The sequence below is a fragment of the Pan troglodytes genome, chromosome 17 (genome assembly GCF_028858775.2).
Source record: "Pan troglodytes isolate AG18354 chromosome 17, NHGRI_mPanTro3-v2.0_pri, whole genome shotgun sequence".
Taxonomy (NCBI): domain Eukaryota; kingdom Metazoa; phylum Chordata; class Mammalia; order Primates; family Hominidae; genus Pan; species Pan troglodytes.
The window spans coordinates 59,599,522-59,607,599 of NC_072415.2; the positions used below are offsets into that span (position 1 = coordinate 59,599,522).

Below are 8,078 nucleotides of genomic sequence, written 5' to 3' on the forward strand. Positions count from 1 at the left end.
TAGAGACCATTTAAAGTGGCAGTGGGATGGGTTAAAAACATTTTTTTTTTTAAACTAAAACTTAATTCCTAGGTTCACAACAATGAGAAGTTTTGAGCTGGATAAAACTGTTCATTTATGGAGCATATTGGAAAAGGAGGGATCACACATGTCTCAGAAACAATGGGATGCATTTCCTGTTTGGTAGAGGGAGGCTTCTAAAAGGTTGATTGGTTACAAAATTGCCTCTCTAAAAGACTCCTTTCTAAAGGCAAATAAGGAAACTGAAAAGCTTAAGAGATGAATTAAAGACGAAAATAAAAATAATTATATGGTAACTGACATAACTTTGACCATTTCCGCCCTTTATCCTCAATATATTTGTTCACCCATTTTCTCAGCTTACACCTACTAATCCTTTTGCCCAGTTATGCTTATACCCTGAAGATGATGACAGACGGGAAGTTAGGCCCTCAGAACAGCCATGTCTGGTTCCTATAACTACTTTTGCTCAAAACCGAGTAAAAAAACTGGTGAAAAATTGAACTCAGAGTCATAGCAAAAGATTTTCTAAACCTTAGAGAAAACCTCAAAAAACTTACTGAGGAATTTAGAATTCTCACAGGAGCCCGTGACTCTGGACCTCCCAATTTGTGTCAGGATAAGACATGAGATGGGACCTGGGGAGGCAAGTAACTGGATGGCCACAGCAGGATGGGATACGCCTGAGGAAGTACTGCCAGTCATGCAAGTGGTACTTCTAGGGTGGCCCAAATATGCCAGAAAAATGGCTGAAAAACTTTAGAAGCTATCCCCATTGTCTTTCCATAAAAGATTCACTGCTCCATTATTCAAACAGGTGTGAAAGGAAAATAAAAAACTCAGGACCCCAATTCACCATGCCAAAGGAAAAAATCAAGCTGAAAGCTGTCATGCAAGAAGCTGCCTTTTGTTCCTAAGCAGATAGCTACAGATAAAAGGTGAAATATCTCCACAGAGACCTTATCTTATATAACGTGTCCATTTACTGAGTGCGAGATGAATACATAATCGACTGTCCCCCTACCTGCTTTTTTTTCTCTTGTAACACCTGGATTACCATGCCCTCCCTTTTTCCCCTCCAGCTCACTTTTCCCCTTTAAATACTGAAGCCCTCAAAATCATCTTTGGACAAAGGCACAGACCACAGACTGTTTCTATGATTCCATGTTTATTTCTTCCAGGCATTGTCCTTAACCTTGGCAATATAAACTTCTAAGTTGATATCCATTATGTATATGTGCATATTTAAAGGGACTTTATACTTTTTTTTTCTCTCCCAGGATCCTGTTTTTTGAGAAAAAGTTTTTTTTTTTTTTAAATTCTCAGTCAACTGAATTCTGTTCTCTCCAGTTCTCTCCACTTACTTCTGCCTGTCTCTCCTTCCTTTTGCCATCCTCTACTGCATGAGGAACCTAAACTAATTTCTGACAGCCTGGGATTCCTTAAAGAAAACAGAGAAGGTGCCAGACTCCTTTTTGGGGAATTTTCCTCTGTGTTTCCTTATGGAATCCCAAGAGGACGAACAGACAAGTTCTGCTCAGATCTTAAACTGCTTGCTTTTGTATTGTGTTGTCTGATTTTTCTTTTGACTAAAATAGTTATGTAAACCAAAAATACAATTCTAAGTGCCCCTCAGTCAACTGGTGGACCTTCCCCTTGGCCAAGGGTATTCCAAAGTTAACCTGAAAAACTAGTTCAGGTCATGATGGGAAGTGGGGGTCGGATATTATATCCTTCTCCCTGCATTAGCATTAAAGCAGAGACCTTAAGGCTGATAGAACAGACTTTTTTTTTTTTTTGAGATGAAGTCTTGCTGTTACCCAGGCTGCAGTGCACTGGGTGCTATCTTGGCTCACTGCAACCCCACCTCCCGGGTTCAAGTGATTCTCCTAACTCAGCCTCCTGAGTAGCTGGGATTACAGGCATGCACCACCAGGCCTGGCTGATTTTTGTATTTTTAGTAAAGATGGGGTTTCGCCATGTTGGCCAGGCTGGTCTCAAACTCCTGACCTCAGGTGATCCGCCCACCTTGGCCTCCCAAAGTGCTGGGATTACAGGTGTGAGCCACGGTGCCAGTCCAGAACAGACTTTTTAAGTCTGATAAGAAACACAGTCTGTTTTCTCTGAAGCTTGGAGGCTTCATCTGCATAATAAGAACCTTGGTCTCCAAAACTACCTATCTTAATGCAGACATTCCCTTCTATTGATTCTAGATCTTTAGATAAACTATTTCAACTAATTGCCAGTCAGGAAATCTTTGCATCTACCTATGACCTGGAAGCCCAATCTTACCCCCCACCACCAGCTTCTTCAAGTTGTCCCACCAATGCACATCTTATATGTATTGATTGCTGTCTTATGTCTCCCTTAAATGTATAAAACTAAGCTGTAGCCCAACTACCTTGGGCATATGTTGTCAGGACCTCCTGAGGCTGTGTCACGGGAATGTCCTTAACTTTGGCAAAATAAACTTCTAAATTGATTGAGACTTGTCTCAGATACTTGTTGGTTTACGGTTATTACAACAGGGGCTACTCTTGGGTGTTTAAGATAAGAAAGGGTGTGGTTTAGACACTTAGAGAAACGTTTTTGTAACAAAGTGCACTGTAAAAGCATTACGCGGCCTAGCCCCATGGCAGCTCTTTTTTTGGAGACCCAGGATTCCCTGTGAGCTCTGCTCAGAGCTCAGAGATCCAGTTAAAAGAGAGAGACTGAGTTTAAAACTACTTATCTAAATAAAAATGGTCTCCTTATACAATCCTGTGGTAGATATCTATAATTTTATGTTTGACTTGCCAGGCATTTTTAATCTTCCTCTAACGCACCAACACACTCTCTCTCCCTACTTGGAGATATAAATATTGCTATCTGATTTTCACCTAGGAGTTGTTGCTTTAGTTTGCACATTTAGGGCTGTCTTACTGACAATTGCCTAGGGTAATGAAACAGGTTATCAAAAAATTGGAAGTCTTGGCTGGGTGTGGTGGCTCATGCCTGTAATCCCAGCTATTCAGGAGGCTGAGACAGGAGAATCACTTGAACCCAGGAGGCGGAGGTTGCAGTGAGCTGAGATCCTGCCACTGCACTCCAGCCTGTCTGAGCCAGACAACGTCTCACAAAAAAAGAAAAGAAAAGAAACAAAACCCAAGAAATCGGAAGTTTAAAGTAGGAGGAAAAAAGGGGTCTTTGGTTGGGTGCGGTGGCTCATGCCTGCAATCCTAGTACTTTGGGAGGACGAGATGGGAGGATTGTGCTGAGACCAGCTTGGTCTGGGAGACCCTAACCCAGTGGCGCTAGAGGAATTAAGGACACACACACAGAAATATAGAGGTGTGAAGTGGGAAATCAGGGGTCTCACAGCCTTCAGAGCTGAGAGCCTCGAACAGAGATTTACCCACGTATTTACTAACAGCAAGCCAGTCATTAGCATTGTTTCTATGGATATTTGATTAACTAAAAGTGTCCCTTATGGGAAACGGGATTAACTAAAAGTGTCCCTTATGGGAAATGGGATTAACTGAAAGTATCCCTTATGGGAAACAAAGGGATGGGCCGAAATAAAGGAATAGGTTGGGCTAGTTAACTGCAGGAGGAGCATGTTCTTAGGGCACAGATAGCTCATGCTATTGTTTGTGGCTTAAGAATGCCTTTAAGCGGTTTTCCACCCTGGGTGGGCCAGGTGTTCCTTGCCCTCATTCCAGTAAACCCACAACCTTCCAGCGTGGGCGTTATGGCCATCATGAACATATCACAGTGCTGCAGAGATTTTGTTTATGGCCAGTTTTGGGGCCATTTATGGCCAGATTTTGGGGTGCTTGTTCCCAACAGGATTGCTTGAGGCTAGGAGTTTGAGACCAGCCTGGGCAGCATAAGGAGACGCCATCTTTATGAAAAATACAAAAATTAGCTAGTTATAGTGACACATGCCTGTAGTCCCAGATATGCAGGAGGCTGAGGCAGAAGGATTACTTGGGCCCAGGTGGTCAAAGCTGCAGAGAACTATGATTGTGCCACTGCACTCCAGCCTGGGTGACACAGTATGAGAACTTATCTCAAAAAAAGGGGGTCCTATGAATCTTTTTTTTTTTTTTTTAGATGGAGTCTTGCTCTGTTGCCTGGGCTGCAGTGGCACGATCTTGGCTCACTGCAACCTCTGTCTCCTAGGTTCAAGAGATTCTCCTGCCTCAGCCTCCCAAGTAGCTGGGATTACAGGTGCCTGCCATTATGCCTGGCTAATTTTTGTATTTTTAGTAGAGACGGGGTTTTATCATGTTGGCCAGGCTGGTCTCAAGCTCCTGGCCTCAAGTGATTTGCCTGCCTCGGCCTCCCAAAGTGCTGGGATTACAGATGTGAGCCACTGCGTCCGGCCAAAAGGGAGTCTCATGAATCTACTTCTACCTGTGTGTCTGATACCTCTGTGTATTTGTGTCATGTATACATTTTGTAGCAGCACGAGCTGTAGACAAAACTCCTCAGACACCGAATTAAAGAAGGAAGGGGTTTATTCGGCTGGGAACATTGGCAAGACTCCTGTCTCAAGAGCCGAGCTCCCCGAGTGAGCGATTCCCGTCCCTTTTAAGGGCTCACAGCTCTAAGGGGGTCTGCGTGAGAGGCTCGTGATCGATTGAGCAAGCAGGGGGTACGTGACGGGGCTGCGTGCACAGTGGTCAGAGTGAAACAGGACAAACCAGGAAGTTTCACAATGTCTTTTCTATACAATGTCTGGAATCTATAGATAACATAACCGGTTAGGTCAGGGGTCGATCTTTAACTACCAGGCTTAGGTCAGGAGGGCCCAGGCTTGGTTTCGGGTCTGGTTCCTTGGCTTCGGGTCTGGTTCCTAGGCACCGGGCTACCTGACTTTTGTTTCACTTTTCTTTTCTTTTCTGAGTATAAAACAATGTAAAACGATATGAGAGGGTCTGTCTCTCTTCTCTCGGTTTCACTACCCAAAATATATAAGAGCTCTAATTAGCTTAAAGAAAAAAAGAGGCACTTAAATCAAATCTTTTATCAGAAAAATAGAGACTTTAAGCTCAAATGCGTTTTCAGGTTCACATGACTCACAAATCTTTAATAAATAAGCTGGTTTAAAAATGATTGGTAAAATAAAATTAGAAATGCCTTCTGAATTATCAACATACATTATTGTTTAGATTTATTGGTCAAGTGATTTTATATTTATCTCTGCTAGATATTATAAGGTGTCAAAATTTGGCATGAGGGCTATAAAGCTATAAATGTAGCCCAAAAGAGAATTACCTTTAATGTTGTTGTTTTAATGAAAACAATGAGATTCTGAGTTATTGGCAAAAAATGTCCATTTATTTAACCTCAAGGTTCCTACTTACGTAAACAACTGAAATTCATAGGCTGTAAAAATGGTTAACAGGGAAATAACTTTAAATGATAACTATCGCAGTTTTCATAAGTAATCTCTGCAGGTTCTAACTACTGTTGTGGCCTTATGCTAAAATATTTTATCTTAAAGGTCTGAAGGAAATATTTTCTTCCAATGTAACATTCTGTGCTGTTGGCCTTAAATTGTTCTATGAAATCAAAGATTTTCACTTATGACCCCAGACACAGTCTTCCTATTCTAACTAATTCAAGTACCATTTTCACGAGTTTTGACTTGCAGGTTATCTAAATATGCTCCCTGTAGGGAAAAACAATCACACTGCAGAAGGTCTTTTCATTTGCTGTTTGGTAACTGGCCTAACAAACAGATTTTACATTTTTTGAAATAATTCCTACATCATCGTCATTAAGTTTTGATTTGCTTAGGAAAACTAAGATGAAAAAACCAAGGCTATCACATCTACATAACTTTCTACATTGCTTTTAAAGTCCTTGTGCTGTTAAGTTATAGGGCTTTGACTCTTGGGTCTAAAAAGGACTTCAAATCCTGCTAAACCTTAAACACTGACAGCAGTTAAAGCCTCATCTTCAGATCCAGAGAAGATGACAATCAAAATAAACTGTGTTAATGAGACACTGGGCCAAAAATTAAAACTATTCAACTTCTCTAGGCCCAGAGACTATTGCAGAAGAGGTAGGCACATGAGATTGTAAGGGCCAATTTTGAGAGAGAAAATTGTTCAGAGTTTTTCTACAAATTAAACATTAATATCAAAGGCACACTGATACAATACCAGCATCTGGGTCCCTGTGTCGGATTAACAAGGTTTTCTTGGAGAATTAACCCACTTTTTTTTGAGACAGAGTCTTGCTCTGTTGCCTGGGCTGGAGTGCAGTGGCGTGATCTCGGCTCACTACAACCTCCACCACCTGGGTTCAAGCAATTCTCCCACCTCAGCCTCCCGAGTAGCTGGGATTACAGGCTCCTGCCACCATGCCCAACTAATTTTTGTATTTTTAGCAGAGAGGGGGTTTTGCCTTCTTGGCCAGGCTGGTCTCGAACTTCTGACCTCAGGTGATCCGCCTGCCACAGCCTCCCAAAGTGCTGGGATTACAGGTGTGAGCCACTGCGCCCAGCCTATTTTACAACTTTATAAGTTATAGATAAATTATAACAATGGGAAATAGGCTGGGTGTGGTAGCTCATACCTCTAATCCCAGCATTTTGGGAGGCAAAAGCGGGTGGATCACTTGAGGTCAGGAGTTCGAGACCAGCTTGATCAACATGGTGAAACCCTGTCTCTACAGAAAATACAAAAAATTAGCCAGGCTTGGTGGCAGATGCCTGTAATCCCAGCTTCTCAGGAGACTGAGGCGGGAGAATCGCTCGAACCCAGGAGGCAGAGGTTTCAGTGAGCTGAGATTGTACCATTGCACTGCAGCCTGGGTGACAGAGAAAGACTCTGTCTCAAAAAAAAAAAAAAAAAAAATTACAAACAGTTATAACAAGGCTTATGAAAATTATATCTGATGGTCAAGATGATTAAAATGTAATAGATTTGTTGATAAGATTTAAGAGAGATATAATTGGCCTCATGTTGTCTTTATTAAGGCTTATTATTTAGGAAATTAAGTCTCCTTTCTCAAAGAATAAAGATTTCTGCCTCTTTTTTTTTTGGGAAATCTTTGAGTTATAATGTGGTCTAAATAAATGACTTATTTTACAATGACTTGTGATCCTATTTTGTGATATCAAATGTTTTTAAAACTTTTTATGTTTGACCAACTTTCCAAAATCAAATTCTAAGTTCGATCCTTTTGACCTCATTAATTTTTTGAATTTAGGTCCTCTGAAGTCCAAAAGAGACATTTTCAGCTTATTTGGTATAACAAAAGCATACAGAAAACATTATTAAATATGAAATGGTGTTTAACCTTCTTTGGATTATATTTATATAAATGTATTATTAGTATGCCTTCCAAATGAAGGCATATGAAATTCCTATATGAAATTCCTATAATTCTGATATGTATTAGTATACATTATGGTAGTATTATGATTATTATTTAAAATTGTTGCATGCCACATAAGTAACCAAATTTCCTTGTCATTTGTGTCTTTAACCATGGCTGTTCTAAGACTTTGTCATCCACAATTGTTGTTTACTTTGATCCTTTTATAGAGTGGCTTATAATCAACTATAGAACTCTGAGTACTCTGATAATTTTAGAGATTGTGCCATTGGAATAGAGAGAAAAACTTCCAGGACTGTCATGGAGAGCTGATGTATTCGTGAGGATTGTTGATCCAATATTGGAAGAACAGAAGTTAATTGCATGGATTAAACTAACAGAAGCCTGAAATAATCTTTCATTACTTTTTGTTTAACACATTTGCTGATTCTTTTTGTTTTGTTTTTCAGACTGAAGAAAACTTTTTCTTCTTTTAAGTTATTTACAGTTTTTAACGTTGAGTAAAGTGTATTCTAGCAAGCAAAATTTACAACATAATTTATTTCTCTCTACCTAATTTCTCTGAAATTCAGAAACTATTTGTGAGTGTTCTTAATTTATGGCAATATACTTATTTGTATAAGTTCCATAGGAACCTGCTTTCTTTTATTACAGGCCATACCTGGAGACACTGGTTATTTTCCCAAGTCTTTGACTGGAATGGCATATTTTCAGATTGCCTT

At 40.3% G+C, this 8,078-nt stretch overlaps 1 long non-coding RNA gene across 1 annotated transcript in view; it reads left to right on the forward strand.

The window, feature by feature from the left end:
* The window catches only part of LOC134808607 (uncharacterized), a 28,331-nt gene extending 28,010 nt beyond the window's left edge, over positions 1-321 (forward strand). The window contains exon 4 of the long non-coding RNA XR_010151919.1: positions 73-321. This is a non-coding gene — a long non-coding RNA (uncharacterized LOC134808607). The remainder of the gene's footprint in view (positions 1-72) is intronic.
* The last annotated feature ends 7,757 nt before the right edge of the window (positions 322-8,078 follow it).